Source organism: Triticum dicoccoides, chromosome 1A, assembly GCF_002162155.2.
Source record: "Triticum dicoccoides isolate Atlit2015 ecotype Zavitan chromosome 1A, WEW_v2.0, whole genome shotgun sequence".
Classification (NCBI taxonomy): domain Eukaryota; kingdom Viridiplantae; phylum Streptophyta; class Magnoliopsida; order Poales; family Poaceae; genus Triticum; species Triticum dicoccoides.
The window spans coordinates 390,468,600-390,486,744 of record NC_041380.1 but is presented as its reverse complement, the minus strand read 5'-3'; positions in this window follow the sequence as shown (position 1 = coordinate 390,486,744).

The window sequence follows — 18,145 nt, the reverse complement described above, 5'->3', positions numbered from 1 at the left end:
AGTAATTAAAAGAAAACCCAAAAAGATTTCTTGTTCTTCTTTTGCTTGTTGGGAGCTTTCCCGTGTAAATAGTTTTGTTTCTTTTCTTTTCTTTGGGGGTCGAGAGGAGAAGACCATAACGAAAATGTTGAGTGGCTCTCATATGCATTATTGTTGATCTAACAGAGAGCCCATATTACCTTGTCTTCTCATGTGTATTAAATGCTTGCACATTCCAGCTTAGTCCAATGCACGTGCACTATTATTAATATCCACACCGTTCGGTCGTGCAAGTGAAAGGCAATAATGATGATATATGATAGACTGATTGAGATGAGAAAAGCTGGTATGAACTCAACCAATCTTGTTTTTGTAAATATGATTAGTTCAACGTTCCTGATTCAGCCTATTATGAATGAAACATGTTTGCAATGACAATTAGAGATTATAGTTGCTCTGCCATGCTTAATTAGCTAGGAGTTTATAATGGTTTACCTTGCGTGCCAACATGCTATTAAAATGGTTGTGATGTGGTATGATAGGGTGGTATCCTCCTTTGAACAATTCGAGTGGCTTGAATTGGCACATGTTCACGCATGTAGTTGAAACAAAATCAACATAGCCTCCACGATATTTATGTTCATGGTGAATTATATCCTACTCATGCTCGCACTCAGTGTTGATTAATTTTAATGCATGTTCATGACTGTTGTCGCTCTCTAGCTAGTCGCTTCCCAGTCTTTTCTAGCCTTCACTTGTACTAAGCGGGAATACTACTTGTGCATCCACTTCCATAAACCCCAAAAGTTATTCCATATGAGTCCACCATACCTTGCAATATGCGGTATCTACCTGCCGTTCCAATTAAATTTGTATGTGCCAAACTCTAAACCATCAAATAAAATTCTGTTTTGTATGCTCGAATAGCGCATGTATCAACTAGGGCTGTCTATATCTTCCATGCTAGGCGGGTTATTCTCAAGAGGAGTGGACTCTGCTCATCACACACGAGAAAATGGCCGGTAACTGGGATGCCCAGTCCCATACTCAAATTAAAATAATTGCAAACAAAACTCCCCCAGGATTGTTGTTAGTTGGAGGCACCCGTTGTTTCGGACAAGCCATGGATTGATGTTTGTTGGTGGTAGGGGGAGTATAAATGTTACCATTCTGCTTGGGAACCATCTATAATGTGTGTAGCATGGAAGATATCGAGATCTCTCAGTTGTTATGTTGACAATGAAAGTATACCACTCAAAATATTATTTATCCCTATTTCAAATATCGAGCTCTAGCACCTCTACAAATCCCTGCTTCCCTCTGCGAAGGGCCTATCTATTTACTTTTATGTTGAGTCATCATCCTCTTATGAAAAAGCACCAGTTGGAGAGCACCACTGTCATTTGCATGCATTACTATTAGTTTACACTGAGTATGACTGTGACTGGATCTCTTTTACCATGAATTACAATGTTTAGTCAGTCCTTGATCTTCAGAGGTGCTCTGCATTTATGTTTTGCGGTCTCAGAAAGGGCTAGCGAGATACCATCTTGTTATATCATATTATGATTGTTTTGAGAAAGTGTTGTCATCCGAGAATTATTATTATTGCTCGCTAGTTGATTATGCCATTGATATGAGTAAACATGAGACCTAAGTGTTATTGTGAATATGGTTAGTTCATGATCTTTGATGAAAACTTGAATGTTGGCTTTACATATTTACAACAACAAGAGCAAACAGAGTTTGTAAAAGTCTTTCTTTATCACTTTCAGTTTATCAACTGAACTCCTTGAGGACAAGAAAATGTTTAAGCTTGGGGGGTTGATACGTCTCCATCGTATCTATTTTTCAAAACACTTTTGCCCTTGTTTTGGACTCTAACTAGCATGATTTGAATGGAACTAACCCGGACTGACGTTGTTTTCAGCACAATTGCCATGGTGTTATTTTTGTGCAGAAATAAAAGTTCTCAAAATGACCTGAAACTTCACGGAGAATATTTTTGGAATATATAAAAAATACTGGCGAAAGAATCAAGACCAGGGGCCCACCCCCTGTCCACAAGGGTGGGGGCGCACCTACCCCCTGGGTGCACCCCCATGCCTCGTGGGCACCCTGGAGCTCCACCGACCTTAACTCCAACTTTATATATTCACGTTTGGGGAGAAAAAATCAGAGAGAAGGATTCATCGTGTTTTACAATACAAAGCCACCGCCAAGCCCTAATCTCTCTCGGGTGGGCTAATCTAGAGTACGTTCGGGGCTCCAAAGAGGGGAATCCGTTGCCATCGTCATCATGAACCTGCCCCCATCACCAATTTCATGATGCTCACTGCCGTGCGTGAGTAATTCCATCGTAGGCTTGCTGTATGGTGATGGGTTGGATGAGATTTATCATTTAATCGAGTTAGTTTTGTTAGGGTTTGAACCTAGTATCCATTATGTTATAAGATTGATGTTGCTATGACTTTGCTATGCTTAATGCTTGTCACTAGGGCCCGAGTGCCGTGATTTTAGATCCGAACCTATTATGTTTTCATGAATATATTTGAGTTCTTGATCCTATCTTGCAAGTCTATAGTCACCTATTATGTGTTATGATCCGTTAACCCCGAAGTGACAATAATCGCGATACTTACCGGTGATGACCATAGTTTGAGGAGTTCATGTATTCACTAAGTGTTAATGCTTTGGTCCGGTACTCTATTAAAAGGAGGCCTTAATATCCCTTAGTTTCCAATAGGACCCCGCTGCCACGGGAGGGTAGGACAAAAGATGCCATGCAAGTTCATTTCCATAAGCACGTATGACTATATCCGGAATACATGCCTACATTGCATTGATGAACTAGAGCTAGTTCTGTCTCAACCTATGTTACAACTGTTGCATGAGGAATCGCATCCGACATAATTATCTATCACTGATCCAATGCCTACGAGCTTTTCACATATTGATCTTTTCTTAGTTACTTTATCGTTGCCACTATTACAATTACTACAAAACTGCTACTATTACTTTTGCCACCGTTACTTCCATACTACTTTGCTACTAAATACTTTGCTGCAGATATTAAGTCTTTCAGGTGTGGTTAAATTGACAACTCAACTTCTAATACTTGAGAATATTCTTTGGCTCCCCTTGTGTCGAATCACTAAATTTGGGTTGAATACTCTACCCTCGAAAACTGTTGCGATCCCCTATACTTGTGAGTTATCATTGAGGCATAGGGAATGACTTTCATTCTCTCTATCTTCTGTCGTGGTCGGGTAAGAACCCTTTCTTTGACTGACACATTTTGAACTCCTTCAAACTATGTCAAGGTATGTGCTTTGTGAAAGTCCTATTAAGCATCTTGATCTATCTCTATAGATTTTGATACCCAATATGTAACTAGCTTCACCGAGGTCTTTCATTGAAAAATTCTTATTCGAGTATCCTTTTATGCTATCCAGAAATTCTATATCATTTCCAATCAGCAATATGTCATCCACTTATAATAAAATAAATGCTACAGAGCTCCCACTCACTTTTTTGTAAATACAGGTTTCACCATAAGTCTGTATAAAACCATATGCTTTGATCACCTCATCAAAGCGTATATTCCAACTCCGAGATGCTTGCACCACTCCATAGATGGATCGCTAAATCTTGCACACTTTGTTAGCACCTTTAGGATTGACAAAAACTTCTGGTTGCATCATATACAACTCTTCCTAAATAAACATGTTAAGGAATGCAAGTTTTTTGACATCCATTTGCCAGATTTCATAATCATAAGATGCGGCAATTGCTAACATGATTCGAACAGACTTAAGCATCGCTATGGGTGAGAAAGTCTCATCATAGTCAACCCCTTGAACTTGTCGAAAACCTTTTGCAACAAGTCGAGCTTTGTAGACAGTGATATTACTATCAGCATCTGTCTTCCTCTTAAAGATCCATTTATTCTTTATGGCTGGCAGATCATCGGGCAAATCCACCAAAGTCCGTACTTTGTTCTCATACATGGATCCTATCTCAGATTTCATGGCCTCATGCCATTTTTCAGAATCTGGGCTCATCATAGTTTCTTCATCGTTCGTAGGTTCATTGTTGTCCAACAACATATCTTCCAGGACAGGATTTCCATACCACTCTGGTGTGGAACATGTTCTGGTTGACCTATGAGGTTCAATAGTAAATTAATCTGAAGTTTCATGGTCATCATCATTTTCTTCCTCTCTAGTTATTGTAGGCATCACGGGAACGGCTTTCTCTGATGTACTACTTTCCAATTAGAGAAATGGTACAGCTACCTCATCAAGTTCTACTTTCCTCTCACTCACTTGTTTCGAGATAAACTCCTTCACTAGAAAGGACCCATTCTTAGCAACGAAGATTTTGCCTTCAGACCTGTGGTAGAAGGTATACCCAATAGTTTCTTTCGGGTATCCTATGAAGACGCAGTTCTCCACTTTGGATTCAAGCTTATCAGGCTAAAGCCTTTTGACATAAGCATCGCATCCCCAAACTTTTAAGAAATGACAGCTTAGGTTTCTTGCCAAACCACAGTTCATGCGGTGTCATCTCAATGGATTTAGGTGATGCACTATTTAACATGAATGCGATTGTCTCTAATGCATAACCCCAAAACGATAGTGGCAAATCGGTAAGAGACATCATAGAATGCACCATATCTAATAAAGTACGGTTACGACGTTAGGACACACCATTACTCTGTGGTGTTCTAGGTGGTGTGGGTTGTGAAACTATTCCACATTCACTACAAAAAAATACACTTCCGTGATGATACGTGTTTGTCACAGTAGGTCGCATTTTCTGTCATGCATGTACATCCATGACAATTTTATGACAGAATCAAGATAGTCATACTTGTGCCGTCATAGAAGTGTTCCATGACATTACCAAAATTATCATCACGGAAGTGTCCACTTCCACGATGATAAATCACGTCTCACAGAAGTGCTTTCGTCAAGGGTGACCGACACGTGGCATCCACCGTAACGGAACGCCGTTAAGCTATCGGGTCGGGTTTTGGATCCGGTATCCCGTTAACAGCCCCGACCAATGGGGATTTTCCACGTGTAAAATCATCATTGGCTGGAGGAAACACGTGTCGGCTCATCGCTGGGACAGATGCCATCCACTCATTGGACAAAAGGCGCCTATGATACGTCGACACGTGGCACGGCCCAACAAAGGCCCATTCCTGTGAAAAGGCCGGCCCGTTTGACTTGGTCAAAAGGTGGCGGGCCGGCCCATGGAAAGCCTGTTAACGGCCTGTTCGCATATAGCCCATTTACAGCCCGGTAACCCAAGGCCCGTTACGCCCTATTCGAATTAGGCCAGTAGCGTCATCTGGGCCATCCAATATGATTCCAGCCCGTTTTCACTTCTGGCCCATGTATGGCCCATTACGTCTTTCGGCCCATATGAGGCCCTATGTAACTCTTGGCCTATTAACGGCCCGTGGTGAAACTAGCCCGTAATGAACAGAGTATCACCTTACACCCAATAACGGCCCGTGGTGAAACTGGCCCGTAAAGAACAATGTATCACTTTATACCCATTAACGGCCCGTTATTCCGTTGGGCCGTTTCCGGCCCATGTTATCTTTCGGCCTTCTCAGAGCCCATTTATTCTTGGGCTATTTTCCAGCATTCTTTTACTTATGGCCCGTTACTGTCATTTTCTTCTTGTGGGCCAAATTCAGCCCGTGGTTACAGTCGGCCCGTTTGTGGTCTGTTAATACGTTGGGCCGTTTTCATATTGTCATCAAATACGGCCAATTAACGATGGCCCGTTGTGGTCGGCCCATGAACGGACGATTCCAACTCTAGCCCGTTTACGGCCAGAATGCGGTCTGTTTGGCCCATGTTTGGCCAATCGATCATACGGCCCGTATAAGGCCCATTAATGATACGGTCCATAGAAGGCCCATTGTTTCTACGGCCCGTAGAAGGCCCATTGTTTTTACGGCCCGTAGAAGGCCCACTGTTTCTACGGCCCGTAGAAGGCCTACTATTTATACGACCCGTAGAAGGCCCACTATTTCTACGGCCCGTAGGAGGCCCAGTGTCACTACAGTAAATATTAGCCATGGTTATTGTGGCCTAGTTTTAGAAAATAGGTTATTGCAGCCACTAGCAAACCGCAGAAAAATAACTGCACTGACTACAAGCAAACAAATAAACAAGCAACAAGGAAATAAATAAGCAAGCAATTTACACTAGGCTATCATGGCTATTACACATATTACATCCACTGGGCATCAAAGTTCGTCACCAGTGCAAATATAGGGAACACAACAGCATATAAACGCTGCAGCAAAACAAGTCCAGAACTGAAACCACTTTAGAAGAGCTCAAGAAACAATATCCTGGGTACCCTTAATGCTGGCAAGATGCTTAGCAAGCTTATTAACTTTCTTTTGTTTGGCGCTTAAGTCCTCCAGTGCTTGCTGTTGCACCAGAAAGTATGCATCTGAATTCTGCAGGGACTTCCTCAGTCCTTCGGCCTCCTGTCGCATAACATCTGATCGATGTCTTTCAACTTGAAGTTGAGACTCAAGAAATCGAACTGATTCAGGCAACGAGTTCGAAGAGCTGGTGCCAGTAGTGGTAGCCAGTAACTCGAACACTACATCAAGACAGGACATTGGGGTTGTCTTAGTGTCTTCAATATAGTTTTTATCAGCTTTCTTGGAGACCAACAGGGATGTCTCACTATCTTGAACCTTATCTGCATTACTTCCTTTACCATTGCATAACAGGGTACTCTTCTCCAATATTCTATCTGCGTTCTAAAAGAGAAACAAACAAACACATCTCCGGTTTACAATGTAGTATTGAAACTCATTTTGGTAAACTAGTTCAGTAGTAAGGTGGACAGGATAACAGCATGAAACAAACATATATATATGTAGTATGGTCACTGTATGGTCTATATCATTCTAGTTTATGTTGCCAAATCAAGATAGATACAGTTCGAATCATATCTATTTAAGACAAAGCAGCATAGACAGAATATAAGTGTGGGAAACTACACAGCAATAACAACACTTGTAATGTGCATGGCATGAGAACATAACTATTTATTCAATTGAAACTGGAATCAACATAGAGCAAGTTACAACAGCAAATAGCCAAACACGTTGAAGAAATAGGTTTAAAACATACCTGTTGCGCCATTGGATTTTCAATTGCATCCTTCAAATTTGAAATTAGTTGGTATCAGTAAATATAGTGATGCAAGAGCAAAGTAGTATGAACCATAGCTATGGAACCTAACCTGAGAACAATTCTTCTTCTGCTTTCAGCATTGACTTCGGGTTCGGAGTGGTGGTCCTCATGATTTGGGCACTGCAGTTGCCTTACTAACTGCTCGTGTTTGGGTGCTCTATGGTGGAGACGGTGCTGTGTCAACGGGAATTGGTTGTCTATCTACTGGGGTTGGGGTTAGAAGGGGTGTAGCTGGTTCTCTGTCCAACTGGGTAGGGGTACAATCTGCATGAGTGTGGGTTATGTGTGGTGGGGCTGGTTCTTGGGCAAGTACAATCGTGGTTCTATCTGCATCGACAGGTAGCATGATCTTTTCTGAAGACCGTGTTTTTACTCCCACAGATACTGCCATCACTCCCTCCACTTGAAATGGCTGATAAACAAGAAAAGTAATTGAATGTACAGACATTGTAAGATAGACAGGTGCAATGGATAGTAGGGAACAAAACAGGGCATGAAATAATTCACATTTATGTTGTCTAAGCAAACAGAATAGCAGGACATAATTTCACATATATGATGGCTAATTAAACAGGATAGCATGACACAATTTCACATGTATGATGGCTAACTAAACAGGATAGAATGACATACTTCAAAATATGATGACTATGTAAACAGGATGACATGATATAACTATACGATGTGTCTATTAAAGTGGTTGGCATGCCATAAATCACAAACATGCCGTCGATGGAAACATGATGGCATGATATAATTCACGGATAGAATGACATAATTTAAAATATGATGACTATGTAAACAGGATGAGATGATATAACTATATTATGTCTTTAGAAAATGGGTTGGCATGCCATAATTCAGATACATGCTGTCTATGTAAACATCATGGCATGACATAATTCAAATATATGATTTATATACTAAGGAAGTGAGAAGAGGGCAATCACATATATGATGTGTCAACTAAGGAGATGGCATTCAATATTGTGTATATGATGTAAAAACTAAGCATTGCAATACAACATATGCATTATATGAGTAATATAACCCTGACAAGTTTGAGCATACACCTCAGGGGGATAATAGGACTGGTCATCTGCCTCTGAATCCTCCTCTAAAGAGCTATCTGTAACCAGCAAGATATCTGCTTCAGCAGGTAGCATTGTCTGCTCTGAAGACCTTGTTTTTACTCCAGATTTCTCCATCACCAATTCAAATGGCTGATGCACAGGAAGAGCAGTTGAATATACAAACATTGTCAACAAAAGCAATGAGAAATACAAAAAAAGGATGGCATGATATAATTCACATATATGACGCTTGCCTAAACAGCATGGCATTGCATAATTCACATACATAATGCCTTGCAACAAGATAACATTGCATAATTCACATATATAATGTCTTGCAACAAGATGGCATTGCATAATTCACATATATGGTAATTAGACACTAAACAGGTGGCATTCACACAAAGCATGTCTAAACTAAGCAAATGACATAGCAATGCAAGATACCATACGCACGATATGAGCAACATAACCCTGCCAAGTTAGGGCATGCACCTCGGGGGGGGGGAATATGACTGGTCATATGTCTCTGAATCCTCCTCTGAGGAGCTATCGGTAACCAGCAAGACATGCGCTTCGTCAGATAGCATTGTCTGCTCTGAAGACCTTGTTTCCACTCTAGATTTTTCCATGACCGTGCCGAATGGTTGATGCACAGGAAGAGTAATTGAATGTACTGAAATTGATGACAAATTTAACACGTAATAAAAAAATGATGGCATGATATAATTCACATATAAGATGACTGGCTAACCAGGGTGGCATTGCAAAATTCACATATATGATGCCTGGCTAGACAAGATGGCATTGCATGATTCACATATACGGTATAGAGACTAAATAGATGGCATTGACACAAAGCATGTCTAAACTAAGCAGATAACATCTTTAATGTATACAGTAAGCAATGCAAGGCACGACATGCATGATATTACCAACATTAGCATGCCAAGTTAGAGCGAAGACCTCATGGGGTAAATAGGAGTGGTCTTCTCCTTCTGAATCCCCCATAGAACAGTTATCTTCCTCTTGATTACGATCCGAAATGGGTGGAGGGGGGCTGCCTTTGCGCCCACCATGGAACGACGTCTGCATGAAATTTTATTGCCACGCAAGGCTTGTCTCTTTTGCTCTACATGATCAGTTCCATTGTGTACAATAACTGGCATGCATAGGAATAAAACATAGTGAGATTATGTAAGGAGTGCATGCACAAATCCAGAGTGATGGTAGCAAACTGTGGATCGACACAAAACCAGTGACAGCAGGCAGATAATAGCTTTAGTTAAAAAATACAGATAATGGCTCCTTTAATGTTTGTTTGCACCCAACATGAAACTCATAGTAGACACCGGAGATTAACCAGATAGTACTGATTGTTGCCACAATATGTACCCCACAACCATTTAAAAACTCAAGTATCAGCATTAGTTTGGACCTGACTCGGAGTCTAATAGGTGAACACGACGATAATGTAGCATGTCATCACATTAAGCGACACATAACATAAGCAGACATGGAAGAGTGCGACCTCTCTTGCGGACCCGTGTAGTCCTCAAGGTCATATGCTCAGTTGATGATGGTAATGCAGTTGTCGTGGCTACCGGCGGCGGGGAAGAAGATCTGAGGCGGCGAAAGACAGTCTGGAGAGCGGATCCCTGCTGTGGTGAACCCTTCCATCGTTGGAGCAGCTGAGCTGGGGTGGAACACATCGCTGCAGGAGCAGGACAAACCACACAAGGTTTTCTTTGACACATATCTGTAACAGAAGTAATTGAGTAAGGGCTTGTTTGAATTTGAGTATTCTAACAATGCAGGGATAGGAAATAGACAAGAATAGGATAGGAATGCACGTGCAAAACAGAGAATTTAAAAACACAGGATTTCTGCCAATCTAGGTGTTTGATTCACAACAATTGGAAGATCACGGGATGCAAAAAAGCATGGTGAGATTAAGTCAAACCACAAGAAAATGTACGGTTATAATGCTATTATGCTACTATCTCTTAGTCTTGTGCTTGAAGAATAGGAATATGAAAAGGAGGAGAAGTGGAAATTAGAATTCCTACGGTTTTCCTTTCAAGGAGACACTAAATGAACAAATCCTACAGTTTTCATTTGCTCCATTCCTTTGCACCAAATTCATGAAAAGTAGTACCATAGGAAACTTTCCAATTCCGATGTTTTTCATTCACTTTTCCTTTCAAGCACTGGCGATTCTAGTAGGCAGGCTTGAGCAACGAAAATTCTACACTAAAAAATGTTTTTGTGCTACTTCTATTACTTTGGACCCAGGCCACTGCCATACTAGCTCAACTCTCAGGCTCATCGACAAATGCACAGCTCAAACGCGAAGAGATAAATAATGATGGCGTTCAAGAGAGTCCATCACAGATAGCTAAGTTGTCCGGTACCTCACTGCTTGTCATATACTAGGATAAAATAATCGTATTTCCCGTTACTACGAGTGCTTAGTGATGAAGCTATGTACCTAGGCTAGGGGCATGGACCTGTCCAAACTGACCTACCCAAGGACATCTCCAGAAGAAATCATCTTTCAATCGACTTGGAGGTGTTCCACTCGATAGACTCGAAGATACTCGACCAAGAAGCAACCACTCGACCAAGACCAAGCCACTCGACAGTCAGGAGACCTAAAGGCACTCCGCATGCTAACGGTCGGTTGTTAAGTAGCTTTTATGGTCATCATAGCACTTTATTACTAGCGCTACCAGTAACGCCCTGCCTTAATGTACATTGAACCCTTCGTAAGGTGGGCTGGCTGGGGTCCTGGCGCACTCTATATAAGCCACCCCCCTCCTTCGAGACAAGGGTTCGCACCCCTGTAATTCATACACGCATAATCCAGTCGACCGCCTCCGGGCTCCGAGACGTAGGGCTATTACTTCCTCTGAGAAGGGCCTGAACTCGTAAACCTTGCGTGCTTATAACTTCTCCATAGCTAAGATCTTGCCTCTCCATACTTACCCCCCTATACTACTGTCAGACTTAGAACCACGACAGTTGGCGCCCACCGTGGGCAGGTGTTTTAGCGTTTTGTTGGAGGAGTTGCGATCTTTTCCGACCCGAATCATCATGGTTTTTGGCGGAGTTTTGGTGGAGGGCCGCGAGATCCGTCTCGGCGCGCTCACGTTCATCGCCGATGACTCCGCTTGGCTTCAGGAGGCTCCGCTCGACGTGGAAGCACTCCCTGTCCGCGGGGCAACGCACTTTAGCGCGTGCGTCCGCGGCGTTCTCCTCCGGCAATCGTCGACCCCCTACCTGTCGGCTCCTGTGTTGTCCTCCCTCCCTGTTTCCCACCAGCGCAAGCGCTCTGGTCGGTTGAGACTTCAGCGATGGGTGAGACACGCGGTGGCACGCCAGTCGGCCACCCCTCAAGTCGTGGCGATCGAGCCCGACGAATCCCTCTACGGCCTGTTCGACCTGTCGACTGGCTCCGCAGAGACCGCATCCGAGTGCGACAGCAGTGTTCCGGCGGCGGAGGTTCTAATGGTCGATGGACCGCCCAGTCCTCCCGGTTTTCCCCGCACCGACGGAGGCGCGGGTGGAGGCGACCCGTCGCGTCCCCATGAGGAATATCTTCCCGAGCCTCTCACGTCGCTGCAGAGAGAAGAACTTCGCCGCCGGAACATGGATGCACTGTGCACTCCTATCGTTGGAGAAACCCCCGAGGCTCGTGCCTTGGAAGACGCGTGCTTGGCAAACTTGGCCGAGCGCACTCGACTGGAGAACCTCCAGCGAGCACTCGACGAGTGTGCGCGACAACGGGTTCCCGAATCCAGTCGATGTCAGCTCTTCCCGCCCCCGCAGGTATATCAAACTCCGATTCAGAATTTAGCAGCTGCATCCCGTATAGCAGAGTCGATTCAGCCTTCCCAGTCGGAGGCTGGCAGAGGCTTGCTGCAGATCAGAGCGTTACTCCGGGCAGCAGGAGACCAGAATTCCGCTGTTTCTCAGTCGCGGAACAGGATTCACAGCAGATCCGTTACCGCGGACATAGTCCAGTCGGCTCATAGCCCAAGATCGCCCCCGAGGCGTGAAGGACGTGGGGACCAGCGTAATCAGTATGGGAACCGTGAGCAATATGATCACCGATTCGATTGTGATGATCGACGTCGAGTGCCTACCCCTCCCCCGAGGAGCGGGTTGTATGCGCCTCGACAACAGGATGACAGGCGCCCTCGTAGTGTTGGGCGAAGGATTCTAGTCGACTCCAGGGAGCCAGGCTTTGATGCGAGATCCATTCTCATTCAAGGTTTGGTCGACAGGAACAGAGCTCACCGGGAAGGTCACGACAGAGATGCTCCTGCCAACAGCAGAGCACATGTTTCGGGGCCAGAGTGCTTTAGTAGAGCCATCAGGGCTGCTGTGATTCGTCCCAACTTCAGGTTGGCGACTGGAGTCAGCAAGTTCACTGGCGAGTCCAAGCCCGATACTTGGCTTGAAGACTACCGAGCGGCCGTCCAGATTGGCGGCAGCAATGATGAAGTGGCCATGAAACACTTGCCTCTCATGTTGGAGGGCTCGGCTAGAGCATGGCTGAACTAGTTAGCACCCAGCAGCATTTACACTTGGGAAGATCTCGCCCGAGTGTTTGTCACCACATTTGAAGGAACATGCAAGAGGCCGGCAGGGCTAACGGAACGGCGGTCTTGCGTGCAGAAGCCGAATGAAACCTTGAGGGATTACATTCAGAGATGGATCACATTGCATCACACGGTAGAGAATGTGCCTAACCACCAAGCAGTCTGTGCCTTCAAAGAAGGCGTCAAGTACAGAGAACTGAATCTGAAATTCGGTCGGACCGGAGATATGTCTCTGAACCGGATGATGGAGATTGCCACCAAGTACGCTAATGGTGAAGATGAGGATCGAATCAGGAGTGGCAAGCTCAAATTAGTTGCCCAAGAAACCGGAGGAAATCCCAATCGGAAATAGAAGCGGAAAGCCGAGCCGACTGCTCCTGGGGAAGCCTTAGCTGTAACCCAAGGAAAGTTTAAAGGGAAACCTAAAGGACCTTGGAACCCAAAGAAAGTTAAATACCATGACGGAAATGATGTGTTGGATTTGCCATGTCTCGTCCACACCAAGAAAGATGAAGAGGATAATTTCATTTACCCGAAACATACCACTCGAGAGTGTCGACTCTTGATCCAGCAGTTCCAGGGCAAGCAGCCCAAAGATAAGGAAAAGGAGTCAGACAAAATTGAGGACAAGGAAGATAGTGACGACAGATACCCTCAGGTCAATTCCACTCTGATGATTTTTGCTGATGTTGAAAGCAAAAGTCGACTGAAAGTTATCAACCGAGAGGTGAATATGGTCGCTCCGGTGACACCCATTTATCTGAAGTGGTCTCAGACTGCCATAACATTCGACCGGTCCGATCACCCAACGCACATCCCCACCCCTGGGAGGCAAGCTTTGGTGGTCGACCCAGTTGTTGAAGGCACTCGACTGACCAAAGTCCTGATGGATGGTGGTAGTGGTTTGAACATACTATATGCTGAGACGTTGAAAGGGATGGGCATTCCGATGTCCAGACTCAGTGCCAGCAACATGAGTTTCCATGGAGTCATTCCTGGGAAGAAGGCTGAATCACTCGACCAGATTGGTCTTGATGTGGTTTTCGGTGATTCCAAGAATTACCGCAAAGAAAAGTTGACATTTGAAGTTGTAGACTTCCAGAGTGCCTACCACGCTATTTTGGGCAGGCCAGCTTATGCACGCTTCATGGCCCGACCATGTTATGTGTTTCTCAAATTGAAGATGCCTGGCCCCAAAGGTGTGATCACTATTACGGGCAATCGGAAGAAAGTGGAAGAATGTTTTCAGAAAGGTTCAAAGATCGTCGATGCTCAGATGGCAGTGGTGGAGTTGCAGGAATACCACAAGACTGCAGACCCGAGTGATTTGTTGCGAGCCAAGAAGCCTGCTACAGAATTAGCTTTTCAGTCGACTGGCGATACGAAGACAGCTCACATCCACCCGACCGACCCCAGCGCTGCTCCAACTCATATCTCGACAACACTCGACTCCAAATAGGAAGAAGCGCTCATCCAGTTCCTCCGTGAGAAGTGGGACATTTTCGCATGGAAGCCTTCTGACATGCCGGGTGTTCCCAGGGAGCTGGCTGAGCACCGCCTAAGAGTCAACTCAAAAGTAAAACTTGTCAAGGAACATCTCCGATGGTCCGCCGTCCAGAAGAGAAAGGCCATTGCCGAGGAGGTGGCTCGGCTCTTAGCAGCGGAGTTCATCCGAGAAATCTACAACTCCGAGTGGCTCGCCAACGTTGTTATGGTCCCCAAGAAGGACAAGTCACTTCGCATGTGCATTGACTTTAAACATATCAATCCGGCCTGCCCGAAAGATCATTTTCCTCTCCCCCGCATCGATCAGATAGTCAACTCGACTGCGGGATGTGAGCGACTGTCTTTTTTAGACGCCTATTCCGGGTACCATCAGATCCATCTGTATGGACCTGACGAGATCAAAAGAGCCTTCATCGCTCCATTCGGGTGCTTCTGTTATGTTACCATGCCGTTCGGCCTCCAGAATGCCGGAGCCACATTCGTGAGGATGATTCAGAAGTGTTTGCTCACTCAAATCAGTCGGAATGTGGAGGCGTACGTGGATGATATTGTGGTCAAGTCAAGGAAGGGTTCCGACCTGCTGACTGACCTTGCTGAAACCTTTGCCAACCTCAGGAGGTATGATATCAAGCTTAATCCATCAAAGTGCACATTCGGAGTTCCTGCCGGAAAATTACCCAGTTTTCTCGTTTCTGAATGGGGAATCGACGCCAATCCAGAAAAAGTCGGTACTATACTCCGAATGAAAAGTCCTGTGCGAGTGCACGACGTCTAGAAGCTTACTGGTTGCTGGGCCGCCCTAAGTCGATTCATATCTCGACTCGGTGAAAAGGCATTGCCTCTTTACTGATTGATGAAGAAGTCTGACAAGTTCGAGTGGACTCCTGAAGCTGATGCAGCGTTTGTAGAGCTCAAAGCTCTGCTCTCCACCCAGCCGGTGCTTGCTGCCCCAATCAGCAAGGAGCCTTTGCTGCTTTACATTGCAGCCACAGGACAAGTCGTCAGTACGGTACTTACGGTCGAGCGGGAAGAAGAAGGAAAAACCTTCAAAGTTCAACGCCCAGTATATTATATTTCTGAAGTCTTGACCCCATCGAAGCAAAGATATCCTCATTATTAGAAGCTTGTATATGGGATTTATATGACCACAAAGAAAGTTGCTCACTACTTCTCTGATCATTCCATTACAGTCGTTAGCGACGCTCCATTGTCAGAGATCCTGCATAACAGGGATGCAACTGGTTGAGTGGCAAAATGGGCGATTGAACTCCTTCCTCTAGATATCAAGTTTGAGGCAAAGAAAGCTATCAAGTCCCAGGCAATCACAGATTTCGTCGCCGAGTGGATTGAACAGCAACTGCCGACTCAGGTTCACTCGGAGCATTGGACCATGTTCTTCGACGGCTCCAAGATGCTGAATGGTTCCGGTGCCGGAGTGGTGTTGGTCTCCCCCAGAGGAGATAAACTCAGATATGTTCTTCAAATCCACTTTGATTCCTCCAATAACGAGGCAGAATACGAAGCACTTTTATATGGGTTGCGCATGGCCATTTCACTCGGCGTCCGTCGCCTCATGGTCTATGGCAACTCAGATTTGGTGGTTACTCAGGTGATGAAGGAATGGGACGTCAGAAGTCCAGCCATGACTGGTTATTGCAATGCAGTGAGAAAGCTGGAGAAGAAATTTGAGGGGTTAGAGCTTCATCACATACCCCGACTGAAAAATCAAGCAGCTGATGATCTGACAAAAATAGATTCCAAAAGAGAAGCCATTCCCAGCAATGTGTTTTTGGAACACATCCACACACTATCAGTTCAGGAGGATCCCTTCACTGAAGAGGCCCCGCAGCCAAAAAGTGTCGCGGATCCGACTGAAGTTGAAATTCCAGCTGTGGTCGACCTGATCATGGAAGTCTTAGTCATCACTCCCGTCTGGACAGTACCGTACATCGCGTACATCCTAAGGAAAGAACTCCCAGTGGACGAAGAAGAGGCTCGACAGATCGTCCGTCGATCCAAGGCCTTTACAGTCATAAAGGGATAGTTATATAGAGAAAGCGCGACTGGGGTCAGCCAGAAGTGTATTACACCAGAAGAAGGTCAGATGATCCATGATGATATCCACTCGGGGACCTGTGGTCATCATGCGTCCTCTCGGACCATTGTGGCTAAAGCATACCGAGCGGGATTCTACTGGCCAAGAGCCAATGAAATGGCAAAAGAGATAGTCGACAAATGTGAAGGATGTCAGTATTACTCCAATATGTCGCACAAGCCCGCGTCAGCCCTAAAAACCATTCCACTCGTCTGGCCCTTCACTATTTGGGGGGCTGAACATGGTTGGACCACTGAGAACGGGTAGGAGCGGCTTCACTCATGTACTGGTAGCAGTTGACAAGTTCACCAAATGGATTGAAGCCAAGCCTATCAAGAATCTTGATGCTTGCACTGCTATCAGTTTCATCAGAGAGTTGATATTCAGATATGGAGTTCCGCACACATCATCACTAACAATGGGTCAAACTTCGATTCCGACAAATTCAGGGCCTTTTGCGCCTCTAAGGGCACTCAGGTCGACTATGCTTCGGTCGCTCACCCCAAGTCGAATGGGCAAGCAGAAAGGGCAAACGGCCTAATTCTCAAAGGACTGAAACCCCGATTGATGCGCGATCTTAAGCACACAGTAGGTGCATGGGTCGACGAGCTTCCATCAGTCTTTTGGGGATTGAGGACAACCCCGAACCGATCGACCGGAAGAACCCCATTCTTTCTGGTCTACGGAGCCGAGGCAGTCTTGCCGAGTGACCTGCTTCACAACGCTCCCCGAGTCGAGCTCTACTCTGAAGATGAAGCAGAACAAGCCCGGGAGGACACAGTCGACCTCCTGGAAGAATAAAGAGAAATGGCCATGATCCGATCGACCATCTATCAGCAAGACTTGCGTCGATTCCATGCCAGAAACATGAAGAGTCGAGCCTTCCAAGAAGGAGACTTAGTCCTCCGAGTGGATCAGCAGAAACCACACAAACCCGCTCCTACTTGGGAAGGCCCCTTCATAGTCACCAGAGTCCTCCACAATGGAGCATACCACCTCTACAATGTCGATCGCCAGATTGATGAGCCGCGAGCCTGGAATGCGGAGCTCCTCCGCCCCTTTTATACTTGAATTCTCACTCGGATGAGATGTAATAAGAAAAAACTCCTGTAGTTTATTTATCAAAGACAAGAGCGTTATAATTTTCCCAGTGATTATTATTGTTTTTGTTTGCGTGATAAATCCCCCAGTGGGTGGCTTAGCTGCGAATCCGCTTCGCCTAAGTTTGTAAAAATAATTTCCTATCGAGTGGCGAGCCAGCCTCCCACTCGGGGGCTTAGCTGCGAATCTGTTTCACCTAAGTATTTAAAAGATCCTACCGAGTGGAGAGAAACCCTCCCACTCGGTGGATTAGCTATAGTCCAGTACTCACCTAAGATTCTCTCACTTGGAGACTTAGCTGTATTCCGGCATTTGCCTAAGTATTTAAAACATCCTACCGAGTGGAGAGCAACCCTCCCACTCGGAGGCTTAGCTGCAGTCCAGTACTCGCCTAAGTTCTCTCACTTGGAGACTTAGCTGCAGTCCGGCACTCGCCTAAGTTTGAAAAAATCCTACCGAGTGGAGAGCAATCCTCCCGCTGGGGGCCTTAGCTGCAGTCCAGTACTCGCCTAAGTTCTCTCACTTGGAGAATTAGCTGCA